We start from the raw sequence: 16,908 nt of genomic DNA, 5'->3' as shown, positions 1-16,908 counted from the left end.
TCAGCCCTGTCTGGTCTCCAGAATAATGGACATCACCTGGACATTGTGTCCCTGTATTATTTATACGGCTTTGGTCCGTAAGAGCACGTGCTGTTTCCGGAAGGAAGAAAGGAAGGTTCTTGTTGTGCCAGAACGTATTTACACTGCTTCCCTCGGTTCTCACTTGAGTGGCTCCCCTCCTCAGAGAAGGTCATGAATACTTTGTGTATTTCATGTAGAAATCTAGCAGATTCTACCTCATGCTTCGTAATTCGTATTTGTAGTCAAGATTTTAAACTGAGAGCAATCTACGATTTCTTCTCGTCAATATCTTTTAACTACAAGGTGGATGATTAATTCATGGATTTATTCCTTTCGTTCAAAAAGCACAAAAAGGACAAAAGAAGTTGACCGTGTTAGTCGGTCAGTCGTGTCTGACTCTTTGCGACCCCATGGACTGTAGCCTGCCAGGCTCCTCTGTCCATGGGACTCTCCAGGCAAGAACACTGGAGTGAGTTGCCATTTCCTTCTCCAGGGGCTCTTCCCGACCCAGGGATGGAACCCAGTCCTCCCACATTGCAGGCAGACTCTTTACCGTCTGAGCCACCTGGATAGCCCTAAGCACAAAGCAATCGCCTACCAAATACACAATACTAACACTTCGGGCTACAAAGAGCTTATCCCTGGAGGCTCAAGAACAAACACAGTGTGTCCACAGAGACAAGAGAAAAAGCGCGGCTGTGATGCAGCATGGAAGCAGAACAACAGAGAAGGCCTTGGCCTGTTTGCAGGAGTGCAGAAAGGGAACCAGGGGGAAAGGCTGTGGGCCAGGACGAGGCTTCGGTTTCAAGAGCTGACGTTTGAGTAAGGATCGCCCAGGCAAATCCGAGATCCAAGGTGATCCTCGGAAGAACTGGCACTACGTGCAAAGGCACACAGGCAGGATCACATGTGGTGTGTGTATGTTGGAAACTTGCACAGTCGGAGCCTCTGGCGAGAGGGGCCGAGGGTGATGAGGCCAGACAAGGAGCCAGAGCCCTGTGCATCCTGCAGAAGTTTCCGTGGTGGCGTGGAAGTGGTGGCTGTCCCCAGGGTCTTGAAGCAAAGAAGGATTGGCGGTGCAGGAGGGACTTCCCCGCAGCCCAGTGAGGTGGCCTGGAATTAGCCCTTAGCAGTTGCAGTAGTTCAGTCGCTCAGTCATGTGTGACTCTTTGTGACCCCATGGGCTGTAGCCCGCCAGGCTCCTCTGTCCATGGGATTCTCCAGGCAAGAATGCTGGAGTGAGTTGCCATTCCCTTCTCCAGGGGATCTTCCCAACCTGGATCTCCTGCACTGCAGGCAGATTCTTTACCGACTGAGCTATGAGGAAGGCCTGGGAAGAGATGAGGCAAAGAAATGAGCCGGCAGGTCTAGGGAGAGACCAACAGTGAAGAGAAGCAAAGGAGATGGAGAGGCAGGTTGGCGAGAGGAGGGCTGGCTGTTCACAGGGTCCGTGGTGGGTGGGAGGAGAGGCGTCAATGACGCTTTGTAAGTTTCCGTCTTGGGAAGCAGGGTGGAGCAGGCCTCATTCAATCAAGGGGGGCTTCTCAAGAGAAGGAGTGCGTTCTTGAGAGAGAAAGACAGAGTTTATCATAGCTGTGTTTGTTCACTTCGAACTACTTGCTAGAAGTTCATGTGGTGTTCCAGGAAATAATCGGCTATAAGGGTCTGAAATTCAGAAAAGTCCAGAAAATAAGCCCTGGACGTCACCAACACGAAGACAGCTAAAATCACGGGAGTGGATAAGCGCCCTGGAAAGAAGACGCCCACATTTTACGGACGAAGACAGAGCTGATGGAGAGGAGACTGTAGGGGCAAGGAGCAGGGGAGATGGCAGGCAGGTGCAGACTCTGTCGGTGTGGACGAGGGGTCTGAAAGGCCTTCTTTGCCCTTGCCCTTGGCTGGGATGGGGGTCAACGTGAGACAGCCCACCGGATGGGGTGGGGAGTGGGGAGACCTCAGGAGGCTTTTACAGTGAGGCAGAAGCACGTTCAGACTGGAGGAGATGCAGAGACGGGGAAGGAGGTGGAGGAGGAAGGAGAGGGTCTGGACTCGGAGCCCCTCGGCCCAGTGGAAGGACGCTGCCTTCCCCACATTTGGGTCGGGCGATGAGTACCGTCCGGTCACCGGACATCTCGGGAGTACAGGGACCTGCTCATGGCCTCAGTTTCTCTAGGACGGGACGAAGTTGAGGTTTAGATGATGACGGAAGGTGGACTGGAGGAATGGACTGGGCATCTGAGCCACTGGCTGTGGACGAGGGACACTGGCCAAGCAGAGCCTCCCAGGTGGTGCTGGTGGTAAAGAGCCCACCTGCCAGTGCAGGACACACAGGAGAGGCGGGCTCGACCGCTGGGTCGGGAAGATCCCCTGAGGAGGGAACGGCAGCCCACTCCAGTATTCTTGCCTGGGAAACCCATGGACAGAGGAGCCTGACGGGCTACAGTTCACAGGGCCACAGAGAGTCAGATACGACTGAAGTGACTCAGCAGGCATGGAGCCGAGCAGGGAGACACGGGAGGTTTAGTGAAGCAGCCGAGGACCCCGGGGAGCTGCTGGCCAGCTTCAGCGGGGCTCTCTCTTTCTCCGAGGATAGGCGAGCTGGGGGTTGGGGCCTTGGACCAAAAGGAAAAGGTCACGGACAACCGTGTTAGCAAGCGGTCGAGTTAGGATGGTCGGAGCCGTCTGGCCTAAAATTCACAAAATTCTCGGAAGCTGTAACCAGTCTTGACTCTCCTGTTCTGGCAGCAGTTTTCCATCCATCTTTGCTGGCGTCATCTTCTCTTTTCTGCTTGTAACATAGGCTAGAATTCCATTCAGAGTGGTTGCTTGACATCTTGTAAAGGGCAGTTAGCTCTCATTAACATTACAGAGTCAAATGTGCTAAACACCAGGGTTCCTTTCCACATTCTTGCAAGTTAATCAGCTAATAAACTCCACCTATGGAGAACTCAAATATTTCTTTAAACCTCAGCATCTCCCACTTTGTGTGTCTTTATGGTGGGAATTTACGGCAGCTCTGACCTACTCCATGAAGCAGTTAAATTCTGGGCAGAAGGAACCGCTGGAATTAATCTGGGTAATTTAGACAGGGCTATTAAGCCTGTAATGGCTCCTGAAAAACCAGATCAAAACTGGGGGTTTTCCAGGGCAGCTGACTGATGGCAGGAATGATGCTTGAGGACTGTTCGTGTTTTCCTCGATAATCAGAAAACTTGTTGGTATGAGTACGATGCAAAAAAAAAAAAAAAAAATAGATCTCAATGTCTTCTATACAAACTTTATAATCCTTCTACTTTTCAGTAAGGCCAAAGTTGATTTCACTAGAAATATAGATCTTTACTTAACAGCCAAACTCTATCTTAAAATGGAAAGGTTAGTATCAGGAAAATAAAAAAATTAAGTCTACGTTTTAGACATTAAAAGTACTTTTTTTCCCTTTGAAATCATTTAATAATGAAACCACACATAGGGCAGGAGTTTCAGCAAGCTCCAGGAGATGGTGATGGACAGGGAAGCCTGGTGTGCTGCCATCCATGGGGTCGCAAAAGAGTCGGCATGACTAAGTGAACAGCAACATCACATAGGACAGAAAAACCCTAGAAAAATACGCCTGGTAAAACACTGCGACCAAGAACACAGCAGAGCTCTATCTGACCCTTTCTGATGACATTTTAAACTTTTATTACCTATAAAATGGAATAAAAGTAGGTTAAATGAGAAATTAGAAAGATTCATTTCTCCTTCATGATGACTTTATGCTAATTAAATAAGACACTATGTGTGATCTGCTTTCTAAACTCAGATTGCAATGCACACACAGAATAGGAGCATTTCCTGGAAAAAAAAAATGTTTCTTGCATATGTGGAGGGCTTTCTCAGTGTGCTTGGTCATTAATGAAGCTCTTTAACAAGATCTATAACTAAGTCAAACGAAATAAGGAACATTTTGAGAAATTACAACACACACTATTAACCATGTAGAATATTTTAAACTGTAAAATATACTTGTCTGTTTGCTGATAGATAAAGTAATAAACAGATAAAGAGATCATAATTTTCACTTCCTGATCATTTTTTCCCCAGTGTGAATCACTTGAAGATTAACAATCACATGTGTGTTTCCATGTGGTTTTAACACTTGAAAAGAGGTAAGAATGACTGTGGGCCACGGTTGGCTGACGTCCCTGTAGACGAGCCACACTCCGTCAATGCTTTCCCCCCAGTCTCAACACCGTGGTTGAGACCCACCCGGACGAATCTGCGCAAGTGTTTCATCTGGTAGCTTCGGACTCTGTCACCTATTCATTGACGGTTCCACACGTCAACTACAGGTTGGCACGTGCCAAGAGGCTTTGTCAGCAACTGGACAGCGACAACCAGGAGGGCATTTGCCATCTGCCTCTGTGGAGATCGGACCCTGTACTGCTGCAGCTGCGGACCTTCGACACCCCCGCGGGGAATTCAGGGTGGAGAGGGAGGCACTCTGTGCTTCGGGGAAACTGGTGGAAGGCATCTTCAGATGGATAGATGTTTTCGGGAACTGATTTCGTGATCCCAATCCCCGCATATCTCCTCAGATGTTGAAGCGCACTGAATCCCTTTGTGGTGACATCAGCTCCTCGTGACTAGCAGAAAAGCTTTCGTAAAGTAGGCGCTTGACTGCATCGAGCTCCCCCTGCACCGAAATCTCATATATGGACCTTCCCCAGTGCCGCTCTGGAGCAGCCCCTCAGAGCGAGCTGTGGTGCTCTCTCCCCAGCGGCAGGCCCCATTTTGCGCCAAATAATAACTCACAGCTCACTCGGTGCATCGGTTTTAGTTGGCACACAATTCCCGGTTTTCAGATCTTGGAATATCAGCCTTCAGGGTCTCTCATGGCATCTTTTATGTCTTGAAAACCATGTTCTGACAGCTCAAAGAGCCTGCTTTTACCATCTCCTCCTAGCTCGTACAGAACTCGGGACAGTAACACTTGGCAACACGGAGACGTGTGGTCAGAAACATCAGCGACGCGTCATTTGTGGAACCAGGAACCGCTGCTGTCTTATTTTCAGAAAGTCGACAGATCGGGGATGCTCCAGGTGTTGTTCCCCACAGAGCAGAAGATGGTAGCATGGAGGCTGGACCGTGTTAACAATAGGTGGATTGATACTGCTTGATTAATTGGACTCAAAAGGAAAGGCGGTGAGAACTGAAAACACGTGTCAGACACTTCCCTGGAGGCTCCAGAAGCACTTCCATTCATCTTCAGATTGATCCTGAAAGGCAGAGCTATCGCTGTGCCCATTTCTGATATGAGGGAACTGAAGCGCGTTTACGATGTCCAAGCCAGCACCTGGCCGCCGGACAGCACCCTCTGTGCCGACCCCTCTGTGTCTCTCAGCTCTCCTCTGAGGGGCTGGGAGGAGAGGGGAGGCTGAGCAGCACTACAAGGCACCTTCCTCAAGTTACAAAGTGGCTTAAAAACGTGGGGGAAGGAAAACGAGATGTGGAATTACTATTATACATCGATGGGTTTTAAACAGAATGCAAAGTCTCACGAGGTTTTAAGATTCCATAGGTTAGTTTATGATTATTCGATTCTGTCTCAACTCTATACGTGTATTACAGGCACAAAACGGAGTAGCTGAGCAGGACCCCATGGGACCTTCCAGGGACAGATGCCCCTGAACCTGCCTCTTGTTTGTGGGCAAGTCTTCCCCAAATTCCAAAGAATAAACTTAATCAGAGAAATGAGAAAATGCAGGAACAGAGGAAAACAGTCAAGTAAGACAAAATTATAATAGCTTGATCGTTATGCAAAGAGTGCCTAAGAACTGATGCCTTCGAACTGTGGTGCTGGAGAAGACTCTTGAGAGGCCCTTGGACAGCAAAGATCAAACCAGGCAATCTTAAAGGAAATCAACCCCGAATAATTATTGGGATGACTGATGCTAGAGTTGAAGCTCCAGTATTTTGATCACCTGATGTGAAGAGTGGACTCATTGGAAAAGACTGTGATGCTGGGAAAGTTTGGGCAGGAGGAGAAGGGGGCAACAGGGGATGAGATGGCTGGATGGGATCACTGACTCAACGGACGTGAGTTTGAGCTACTCCAGCAGATAGTGAAGGACAAGGAAGTCTGGCATGCTGCAGCCCATGGGATTGAGAAGAGTTGGTTGGACACGACTTAGCAACTGAACACAACAGTCATTAAACAATGATTAATGACTAAACAAAGCCAAGGACCTTTAGTTCCCCCTCAAGAGCTACAGACACTATTCTTCAGCCATGTCCTTGAGCTGTTTTGCAGATACTGACACCCCACCAGTTGGGAGAAGTAAACTATGTTCTGCCCTCAACAGCTATATTCTATTCTATATATAGACCCCAGACGGGCTGGAACCAGAAGGTTGCTGATGTTGGCTCCTGCTTGCTTCACCACCAACCAATCAGAAGACTGTCTGTGAGCTGATCACACACTCTGCAGCCCTCTAGCTCATTCAGTCTTCAAAAGCTGATCCCTGGAAGTCACTGGGGAATTAGGATCTAGTGAGCTTTAGCTGCCTGGACGCTAATGGAATATAGCAATGCCTATTTCAGTCACATGCCTGCGACTGGATGAACTCATTTATTAGTTTCAGAAAAGAGTTCTGTTTGTTTGGGGCAGGTTCCTTGGGTATCTCCCCTCTCCGTTGTTGCTTTTTATATAAAGCATGATGGTGATTTATTCTGAACAACTAAGTTTATAAATCTCATTTTTAAAGACCAGGATGAGAAAAGCACATCTGTACCAAAGAAACAAAAGACTTTGTTTTCACTCACATTAAAAATAATAGCAAACCAGGTGAATAGGTGTTACAGCTGGAAGGTACAAAATCCCACTCAGCTTTGAAGACCTTTTCTTGAAGGTTTTCATTACAAGTTAAATTTAAGATAAGCCAGTAACAAGAAATGTTGACTTGTGCTATTTCTAATCACCTGTTCCCTCGTTCTGACCTGTTGATTGTCATGACAATGAACAGTATTCCAGGAACGCGTCTTCTAAGGCGGGTCAAAATCTTGTTTGTGTCTGTGGTGTGTAAACGCCTGTGAGTGTGTGAGTGAAGGGTGTGTATGTGTGTGTACTGATAACTTATGCTTTGCCATAAAGGAACACAGATTCTGGAAGACATTTCCTATGGGTAGAGGGCCAAATGCAAATTGCTAATCCCCCGGGATATGGCACCACTGAGACAAGGGGGACGGAATTCAAGGTGGCAGTGGTTTGATCCGAGTATCAAACAATGACCTTTGGCAGAAGAAGCAGAACTTCAAGGGCGTAGTACCCCCCGGGGCACCTGCACCTCCTTTCTCAGAGCCCAGCCCGACACAGCGCACCGTAACCTTGCAGCTGGTGGATGAACGAGTCCTGCAGATGTGATGTGCGGTGCTGCCCATCAGTCTAAGATGCTGAACCTTAATAGTTATCCCCACAAAAAAAGAAATGATGGTTATGGGAGGTGACGGAGGTGTCAGCTAGCACGAGAGCCACATCATATTTCAATGTATGAATGTATCAAACCAGCACATTGTCCAGCGTCAGCCTACACGGTGGCGCCAGTCTCTCAGTCGTGCCTGGCTCCTTGCAGCCCCATGCACTGTAGCCTGCCAGGCTCCTCTGTCCATGGGATTCTCCAGCCAAGAACACTGGAGTGGACTGCCACTTCCTTCTCCAGGGGACTTTCCTGACCGAGGGATCGGACCCGGGTCTCCTACCCTTCAGGCAGACTCTTCACTGCCTGAGCCACCAGGGAAGCCCAAGCTCACCACAGAATGCTGTATGTCAATTACATCTCAAAAATTAACTGACTTGATTTAAAAGCACAAGAACAAACAGAAGCAGCCACCCTGGCCGTGCTCATCAGAGCTCCTGGTTCTGCAGATGGGGGACGGCTCTTCTGCGCCTGCAGGGGTGCCCAGCACACACTCCTCCAGGGGAAACACTGTAACGCGGGTCCCTCCTTCACACCACGTGCCTGCCCCTTCGCCGGGTCTGGGCTCACAGACCACAGAAGGTGTTTGATCTGCCGCATAAACAACAGAAGAACAATGTCTTCTGACCGTGGGCAAAGTTGCCTTCTACTTGGGGAAGTTTAATATGTAAGCAGAAACCAGATAAGGCCCAAACCAGACAGCCGGCATCAACAAAGACAGCCCTGTTTACCAGCTGATGGAGGAAGACGGCAGCGCGTTCCTTCCTGCTCACCCACCCCCACCCCACTCCTCAAAGGAAATTCTTTTCTTGACTGTTTTAAAACTATCTGGAAAGTATTAACCAATTTTAAATCCCCCCTCCATGGAATATGAATTAGATTTTTTTTTTTATTAACCGCAGGTTCAGATCCGTAAATCTCCCCCAACGAAAATGTTAATATATTAGCCACAAACTGTTTTGTTTGGAGAGAGGAAACTCTGCCCGTGGTCCTAGGAGAAGAACAGAATCCGTTTAATAAATTACGCATTCAGAATGACTTCGGGTCTTGTGACATTCCCAGAATAGTTTGTCCATATTTTTCTCATCAGTCAGAATATTTCTGCAAAACATCTGGTGGGACAAACTCTAAACTCTCACCATCTTTCCAACGGCGGGGGTTGGGGGGGCGGTTGGTGCGTCTCATAAAGTCATTTAGTTCTTGAACACGGAGGTGGAGGCACAAGAACAGAGCAGCTGCCTCCAGCACAAAGGGTCCAGGACACGGATCTGGGGGTCGAACCCCAGGCTGCACTCTGTCCCCAGCCCTGTGTCTGGAGGGGACTCCTTCCGGCCAGCAGAAGGGACGTCCTTTCCTCCTCGCAGAGACATAGAGGACCAGCAGTGATTACAGGGATGACTCAGTGAAATGGGAAGAAAGGGAAGTTTTTGCTCAGAGCTGGTGTCAGGGTCTGGCCTTTATGGACCTGTTTAAGTCGCCAAGGCCCGGGAGGGCTGCATCTGCTGGGTGGAGTAGGGGGCTTCCATACTTCCCCCAGGTCCAGGTCACAGCAGACCAGCTCAGGTTCTGCACGTGGGGAGGGGCAGCTGGTACGCCTGTATTCATCTGGCTCGCTTCAGGCTGAGCAGGTGCAGAAGTCCTCCTTGGGAAATCTCACCAAAGAGCTTTGTGTAGGGTCATACCCACAACACTGTGGTGAAGGATAACTCAGACCTATCCTGGGGTTTGAAATCCTGCCTGAGGTTGACACTTGCATGGAAATGCCGGTCACCTGTACGTGTGCCAGAAGGTGACACTCCCGCTCATGACCGTGTAGGGACAGTTACTGCTGAGGCAGGGCTTCCAGTCGTGGGGCCCGCCGTGGACTTACACGGGTGTTTGTGCAAGTGACCCATGTGACAGCGCGACGCTGCTGGCTGCTGTGGTTCAGTCGCTCAGTCGTGTCCAGCTTTTTGCGATCCCACAGACTGCAGCTCGCCAGGCTTCCCTGTCCTTCACCATCTCCCAGACTTTGCTCAAACTCATGTCCATCGAGTCGGTGATGCCCTCCAACCATCTCATCCTCTGTCGTCCCCTTCTCCTCCCGCCTTCACTCTTTCCCAGCATGAGGGTTTTCTCCAATCAGTCAATTCTTCGCATTAGGTGGCCAAAGTATTGGAGCCTCAGCTTCAGCACCAGTCCTGCCAATGAATATTCAGGACTGATCTCCTTTAGGATGGACTGGTTGGGTCTCCTTGCTGTCCACAGGAAGAGTCTTCTCCAGAATCACAATTCTAAAGCATCAGTTCTTTGGCATTCAGCCTTCCTTATGGTCCAACTCTCAAATCCATACATGACCACTGTAAAACCATGCTGCTGCTGCTAAGTCGCTTCAGTCGTGTCCGACTCTGTGCGACCCCATAGACGGCAGCCCACCAGCTCCCCCATCCCTGGGATTCTCCAGGCAAGAACACTGGAGTTGGTTTGCCATTTCCTTCTCCAGTGCATGAAAGTGAAAAGTGAAAGTGAAGTTGCTCAGTCGTGTCTGACTCTGAGCGACCCCATGGACTGCAGCCCACCAGGCTCCTCTGTCCATGGTATTCTCCAGGCAAGAGTACTGGAGTGGGGTGCCAGTGCCTTCTCCATGTAAAAACCATAGCTTTGACTATAAGGACCTTTGTCAGCAAAGAGACCACCAAAGGCGAGTCTTTGAATCCCACCAGGGGGAGCATGCCAAGGAGCCGCCCCTCTGGACTGAACAGCCTGGGTGTACAGGCGAGTCCCCCATCAGATCGACTTTCCCAAGTCTTACTGGCATCATGTCAATGCTCTGCTCAGCTGAAACTTTCCCCTAATAACAAAGCCTTGTGCCTATTTTCCAGCCTCCCCACAACACCGCTCTGCCCCCCAGCCCCTCACTCTGTGTGTTCCTGGGGCCCCCACTGGAGCTGGCCGCCAGGCACCTTGACATTGACCATCTGTACTCGGGAGCAGACACCCAGATTCTCTTCCAGCTGCACCCAGGTGCCCAGGAAGATTCATCGAACAAAAAGGCTGATCCTTCCAAAGGTGAGAGGGGTCTCCTTGCCTCACTGTCTTCTATCTCTTGAACATGGAGATAGAAGTATCTTCTCCTTTTTACAGACCAGATCTGAAACATCAGCTTTTTCTTGGGTCTCGAGCCTGAGTGCTTTTGCCCTGGAGCTCAAGCCACTGCCTCTTCTGGGGCTTTAGCTCACCCTCGGCAGCGCGGGGGACTTCTCAGCCTCCATATCTGTGTGGAATCAATCATGTATATATATGTGAGTTTCCCTGGGCTCAGCAATAAAGAATCCACTGCCGAAGCAGGAGATGCGGGTTTGATTCCTAGGGTGGGAAGATCTTCTGGAGAAGGAAATGGCAGCCCATTCCAGGATTTCTGCCTGGGGAATCCCATGGACAGAGGAGCCTGGCAGGCTATAGTCCATGGGGTTGCAAAAGAGTCAGACACCACTCAGTGACAAAACAACAAATATGTATATGTGTGTGTATATATGTGTATGTATGTATACACACACACGTATATGCATGTCTATTACACACACACACATATATAATATACACAGAGAAATTTATTCTCCCCACTTTACTTATTCACACATTAACACACCTAAATAGTAAACAGTTTTCATTTAACATCTACAACTTACAGGTCATCAATTTGACTCTTTTTGGATAGAGATCACGACACCCATGTTCCTGATGTAGATTCTTCTAAAGCCTCAATCAGTGCTGACTGGGAGACTGTTTCCACACACACCTGAACATTTCCAATGTGTCTCTGGGTTTTCAGATACCCCTGCTCGGCTCTGTTCATACCTTGTAGGTTTCCAACATGCCTGTGAGAGGCCATAGGTAACTGGTTGATACAGAAGCAGTGAACAGAAACTCCACTTTTTTGTTTGATTAGAGCTTGGCAAAAGAAAGAGAAAAATAGACGCCATAAAACTCAATCCTTCTTTCATCAGAAAAAACCAAACCAAAGAAAACCCCAGTGATACCACAGTGAAGAGTTTCTTCGGGTAATGTTCTAGTGAAAAGGAGCTTAGGGTAACGAACAAAGATGCAAGTACATGATCAGAGGTGATGCATCTGCTTTAAGTTCTTTAAGGAAGGGCAGAAGGGAGGTATGAGGAAATGGATGGGAGGGGAGAGGGAGAAAACAGAACACTTCTAAACAGGAGAAGAGCTCTCTTCATCGGTTTGCTGGCCTTTCTGGATAGCGTAAGTAGACAAACAGCACCCTTTCTGGAAAGCAGTGCCCGTCCAGAGCAGGCAGAACGACACCCGGCCCGTGGGCAGAAGCTCACTGCCCTGGCGTCAGAACAGCATCGAAGCTAGAAGGTCTCTGTCATGTGAATAAGAAACACCAGGCTCAGCCTTCCTTTTCAGCAAGCTGGGATTTTTGTAAAGAAGTTAAAATGAGTACGGTCAAAATATGCTACAGTCCGTAACTTTCATGAAGATTTTTAAAATAAAGTTCAGGAAAATCTCAACCACAATACCTTATTAAAATGCAGGTAATGCATTAAAAAGTAATCTTGCCCAAGGTTAAGTGTGCAACCAGAAGATTTCAGAAATGAAATATTAGAACTGCTTATCCCAGGAGAGGTTCATAAATTAAACTAAATATCCCAGTTTTTCTTTCTGATAAATATCAATTCTCACGGAAAAGCTAAATAAAATCGTTCACACACACAAATACTCCTGTACTCATAACTGACCCTAATGATGTCGAGGAAAAGGGGATGGCAAACGAGCTGTCTAGTCCAAGCCCTACTATTCTGCTGTTCTTTTTTGCTCTTAGCTTTGAATATTTTCTAGCAAAATACTTCTGCTGAACCTGCCCTTGTGATCACAAATGTTCTACATATTTTCAATAAGAGAATATATTATATAAAAATACAGTATAATATTCTAACACAGAATTTAAAAAATCAGAGCCAAGATCATCTAAAGGGAAAATGATTGGAATTAAGTCCAGCACTCAACACGAAATGTTAGCATATTCTCAGTTCAGTTCAAAACTTCTTTGAACTGCTCTGATATTTCCACCTGAATGCTAAACTTGAACTACTTATTAGTGACCACAAAACACTATTCCCGGAACAACCAAGTGCTTGGATTAAGTCCAGAAAAGTGATCGCTGTGAGCTCCCCAGTGTTGCACTGTGTTTTTAGGTCAAAATCCTTCTATGTGAGAAAAGAACATTTGCAGAAAAGGCCCAGGCATGTTGCCTAACTGCCATTATTCCCTGACACTTAAAAATTAACTGAAAGTCAAAAGTGCTGAAAACATTATTATTGAAGGTGCAAATGACGTGCTTTATCTCTTTATCTCCAGGTGCAATAGCCTAATTGTGACATGTCAATACGAGAAATCCAGGAAGTTACACAAGAATACTAAGAAGCCACCGGTTATGCCGAGAGGTGTAGAATCAGTAAAAAAAAAAAAAAAGTTAAAAACTAGTTTTTCCAAAGATGGAGGCTGGAACCTTGAAAACCAGCAGGCGTGGCTGTTTCGGCCATCGCACGCTCATCCATCTAGAGCAAAAGTTCACACTCCCCTCCAACCCTCCTCTCCAGCACTGAAGACATGAAATGACGCTGCGGCCCAGCAGAAACCAGGCCCCTCTTCTGCTATTACTACGACCATCGCTGTAGCATCCTTCTTTGTAGAAATAATTCGATAGTTTTCTAAACCAGTTCTACTCTTGAAAATGTTAATAAGTAACACTTTAAAGAGAAATATGATGAAGCGCAGATACGTCTTCCCTATCAGACTTACTTTAAATTTTCTTATGTACAAAACTGCACATTTCCTTAGAAATAAATTTAAATAGCTTTGGGGTACTGTGGATTCTTTAAACATTCTGGAAACATTCTAAACATTCTCTGGTATCTTCTTTCTGCCCAATCTGCTGTTTCTAACAACTTTAGTTTTTATACTTCAGATGTGAAATACAAAGAGAGTTAACCCTTCAAGGAGTTAGCCCTAACTCTCAAGTTTTCTTGAAAATAAAAGGCTCTAAAACTAAGAAGATTTAAATCAGTAGGTCTTTCCTTCTGATTTGTTAGAAGACATACAACTTAAAATTGGGCGGGGAGGTGGGGGCGTGGGGTGGGGGGGTGGGCGGGGGAGGTAAGGCAGAATTAAATTACGGTTTCCCAGGTGGCTCAGTGGTAAAGAATCAGCCTGCTGATGCAGGAGATGCATGTTCAATCCCTGGGTCAGGAAGATCCCTGGAGAAGGAAATGGCAACCCACTCTAGCATTTCTTGCCTGGGAAAGTCCATGGATACAGCAGCCTGGCGGGCTGCAGTCCATGGGATTGTAAAGGAGTCGGACACAACTTAGTGACTAAACAACAACAGAATTAACTTACACAAATTAACTAATAAAAGTTAGAAACCACAGTTGTCATTATTTGAAAACATGAGAGTGATCACGGCCTATTTCCCTGCAGTGATGAGTTTAGGAAAGCTCTATTTGAAAATCAGGTGGCATGGCCTCCTTCGTTTTCTTTCTTTCTCGTTTTCCTCCCCTCTCCAGGAATGATGTTCCTGTCCCAAGCACAGCGGTAACAGAGAAGGTGGAGGACAAAGGAAAAAGCATCCAGGATTATGTTTCATCTGTTCTGTGCTTTGTTTTGCTTCCTCTGGCTTCTAACCTTAATCAGCTGATTTGCTCACAGCGCTAAATTTCCTTCTCACTTCCCACTAATCTCCGTTTTCAGATAAGAAATCTCTTCCTGCTGAAATTGAAAAGCTTCCACTAAATGGAATCAATCACACTATCAGCCAAAGAGAAATCAAGATCCATTTGAAAAGGTAAGATAAAAGTAGGACCTTTACAGTGTTGATGATGCTACATTTAAACAGCTGCACTGCGTGCTTATAATGACCTCGTTCAGGAAATTGCTGTGAAGTTTAATGATATGTTACTAAGTTACTTTGCACTTCAGCAACCTCCATATATTGTGATGTGAGCCTAGTAAATAATATTCTGGTAGCTAAAGCAGAAATTTAAAGGCAACATTTTATCAACTGTAATTTAATTTGCCCAACATCTGATGCTAAAAGTGCAGTGCTTACGTTTGGACAACAGGTACTCATAAAAATGTCCATATACTTTTTCTTTGGGGGCCAAAATTTCATTTCTTTCACTAGCTGAACATTTTTATCATCACAGCAAATAAGCTGAGCTTTGTTTATGCATCAATTTATTCTGTTATCTTCAGATGTTTGATTTAATACCAATAATGCTTTCTTAGGCTTCCCAGGTGGCACAGTGGTAAAGAACCCACCTGCCAATGTAGCAGACAAGGGTTCGATCCCTGGGTTGGGGAAAATCCCCTGGAGAAGGAAGTGGCAACCCTCTCCAGGATTCTTGCCCGCAGAATTCCATGGACAGAGGAGCCTGGCGGGCTCCAGTCCGTGGGGTCACAAGAGTTGGACTGGACTTAGTGACTAAACCACCACCAGTGGTTAATTACTAAGTCTGGGAGGCAAGCCAGTATTTGAAAAGGTGAATATTTTGGTGTTTTGAATCGTGAAATATCCCTTTATGTTTCAATCAACAATCGGTTTGATAAGAAGGTCTCAGTGTGCACTTCAATTAGCAACAGGATCAAATGTGAACAATTCTGAAAACGCACTTTCTCAGCCTACTGTCTAAGAGGCTTTATCATCTTGGGGATTCTTTAAACGTTAAAAAAAAAAAATACCTCGTCTAAGGGAAGTGAACTTCGAAGTACTGCAGACACTTAAAGGAAATGTGCTTGTAACAGCAATTCTATGATGCAAGACAAAGAAAAATTGTCAAATAATAGAGTTACTGTTCGAAACAATAATGAAGGATTAAAAAAAAAAACCCTCTAATCAAAGATGAGGTAAAACAAAGCACTTTTCATGAAATACAGGCCTCTTAGCCACACTGGTGTTCCTTGAAAGTGAGGAACTGATTATTCTACAGATTCAAAACATAGTCTATTTATGCCAGTTAGTCCACAAAACAGATTACTGCATTTATGCATAATTAAGCTGACTTCAAGATATGAAGGAAAATTCAAAGTTAGTTGAACAAAATTAATTTGCTCTGAGACAAGGAAGAAAATACGTTTGTAGTACCCAGGGCAGTAAAACATGGTACGCCAATTTTGAATTAATTAGAACTTTCGTGGCTACAGTGAGCTTTTCATGTCAATACCTACAGGAAGGGGGTTTCAATTCAGTCAATGCTTGGGAGACATCTTTTAAGAAAATAAAAGGGCAAATGGATACGGCTGTCCATTTTCCGGCTCCTTCGTGTGTATCTGTGGCTCAGTCTTTCCAAGGGGCTCTTCTGAACACGGGATAGAATTCTTCTCTGCAGATGCTTTCCAAAGAGGGAGGGGCAGGGGGCCACTGTCTGTCCATCTTCGGGTCCCATCTCCTGCCACTGACCTCCAGTGACCTCTCCATTCTGGCTGCCGTGTTCCTGAAATGGGTTCACTCCTGCAGATCCCGCAGACCCACTTCTGCAGCTGACCCCCAGCCCAGAGCCTGTCCTCTGGGGAAGCTGTGTCTGTGCAGAGCATCTCCAGCCATGGCCCCCACCGAGGCCCCAGGACGGTCGTGCATCCTGGGAGGGGGCTCGAGGTTAGTAGAAGACACAGCCAGTGATCCTTCCTGGGAACAACTCTCTTCTGTGTAACGCAGGTCAAAATGTGAGTGCATGCCTGCTAAGTTGCTTCAGTCATGCCCGACTCTTTGCAATCCCATGGACCACGGCCCACCAGCCTCCTCCGTCCATGGGGTTCCCCAGGCAAGAGTACTGGAGCGGGTCGCCGTGCCCTCCTCCAGGGGATCTTCCCGACCCAGAGACCGAACTGGCATCTCTTACGTCTCCTGCCTTGGCAGGTGGGTTCTTTACCCCCAGAGACACCTGGGAAGCCCTACAGATCAAAATACTTGAGTTCATTTCATTCTTAAAGAATTCACTGTGAAGAACACCTCGATACGCTATCAGATTTATACCCAGTAAACCTCAGCCTCTCTTGTACACCTCAGCCTCTTGTACACCTCAGTCACGTGGAAATGTGTGTGTTTTGAGTGTTCAGGGTCTCTTTTTATTACGAATGCATTTTGCAAAGGTTATCAGCAAGAAATGATTTCCTGGTGAGGGTTTACAGGTAAGACATGTGGGTGATTTTACCAAGCCAGTGCATGGGATGGAAGGGATGATTGAGAAATAGATCTGTCATCACTGCAGGATGTTCTGTTTACCGTGAAATATTTAAACAGGTGGGAGAGTGCAGTATTCCAAGGACACGCTCTTCTGTACCCAGACACACACACACACACACACACACACACGTGCATATTATATGTGACCCAACCACTTGTCAACAGCAGCATGGGGTCATTATGTGTCAC

General features: G+C 46.8%; 1 protein-coding gene across 1 annotated transcript in view; it reads right to left on the bottom strand.

Annotated features, from left to right (window-relative positions):
• The window catches only part of MYO16 (myosin XVI), a 397,000-nt gene that overhangs the window by 202,563 nt on the left and 177,529 nt on the right, over positions 1–16,908 (bottom strand). The gene's annotated exons all lie outside the window — the stretch shown is intronic.

This window comes from Capricornis sumatraensis, chromosome 12, assembly GCF_032405125.1.
Source record: "Capricornis sumatraensis isolate serow.1 chromosome 12, serow.2, whole genome shotgun sequence".
NCBI classification, from domain to species: domain Eukaryota; kingdom Metazoa; phylum Chordata; class Mammalia; order Artiodactyla; family Bovidae; genus Capricornis; species Capricornis sumatraensis.
This window is presented reverse-complemented; position numbering and strand designations above follow the sequence as displayed.